This window comes from Pterocles gutturalis, unplaced genomic scaffold (genome assembly GCF_000699245.1).
Source record: "Pterocles gutturalis isolate BGI_N339 unplaced genomic scaffold, ASM69924v1 scaffold30017, whole genome shotgun sequence".
In the NCBI taxonomy this organism is placed as follows: domain Eukaryota; kingdom Metazoa; phylum Chordata; class Aves; order Pterocliformes; family Pteroclidae; genus Pterocles; species Pterocles gutturalis.
Window position 1 is genome coordinate 23,148 of NW_010111152.1, and position 1,128 is coordinate 24,275.

The window sequence follows — 1,128 nt, forward strand, 5'->3', positions numbered from 1 at the left end:
TGTTACAGAGGGCACTGAAACCAGCAAAACTAAAACTTTTTTTAAAAAATAAACTAACACTGGTGAGTTCATCTGCCTGGAGTGTTTCCATTGATGCCCACAGAACTCCATGCTTAAGAGGCCCGGGTAGTCAAGTCTTCTATTTTTGGGAGTAAATTCTGCCCAGAACTAACATTGTTGAAACTTAGACTAATTAATTTGCATTTACCTAAGAGGCCAGTAAACAATTTACTGCCAGAGCAGAAAGCCATTTGTCAGTGTCCCACTGACACCTGCAGTGGGGTGGTTTTGTAAGAACCTCCCTGTGCTGAGGGCTGGAGCGGGGCTGTGGGGCAGGACAACCTGCTCAATAGTTACAGGTCAGGGCTGTCTGGAGCAGATGCTAACCCAGTTTGCTGTCTGTGTGAAGAAACTGCCTTTGTTATCTGTGCAGAGCTTAACTGTATTGATCTTCTCAAGGTGGTTCAGTCTGAATGTTTTCACTTTCTAATCTTGTTAGATCGGAGTTGTAGAAGGCAGAAATGTTTCAGTCTTCTAAAGGGAAGTTTCTGCTTCACTCGAGTATTTTTTTCTCACCAAAGAATGTTGTTTTAATGCCTCTGTCATCTATAGGGCATTGGTAAGGGGACTGTATTTGAGCATAGTGATAGTGCTATTTTGACAACACTTTGTGTTGGATCAGTATCACCGTAAATGTGATTTGGTTATTTGTAACTGCAGCTATTTTCCTGCAGGTTACAGCTGATAGGATACCGGGTGACAGGATTCATCCTTGGTTTTATGCTGGGCAGCCCATCTCTCCTGCAGCTACACTACAAAGTGCAGCTTTGCCACCTAGCACTCCCGAACCTCAACAAATGCTCCATTTCTTTGTTGTGCCGGCCCATTAGGATGCAAAGACTTAACCACTTCTTTCTTTCATAACTATGGGCCAAACTGAAAATTGCTCAGCATACCAGCCTTCTGGCATATGATTATTTGCAAACTTCTGAATTTACCTGAGCCAGAGTGTTTTTAAAATGAAATTGAGGTTCAGAGTATATGTTGACAAATCAGAGACAGAAAAAAAAAAAAAAAAAAAAAAAAAAAAAATTTCAGTCCTATGTTTTGGGGGAAAAAAAAAAAAGG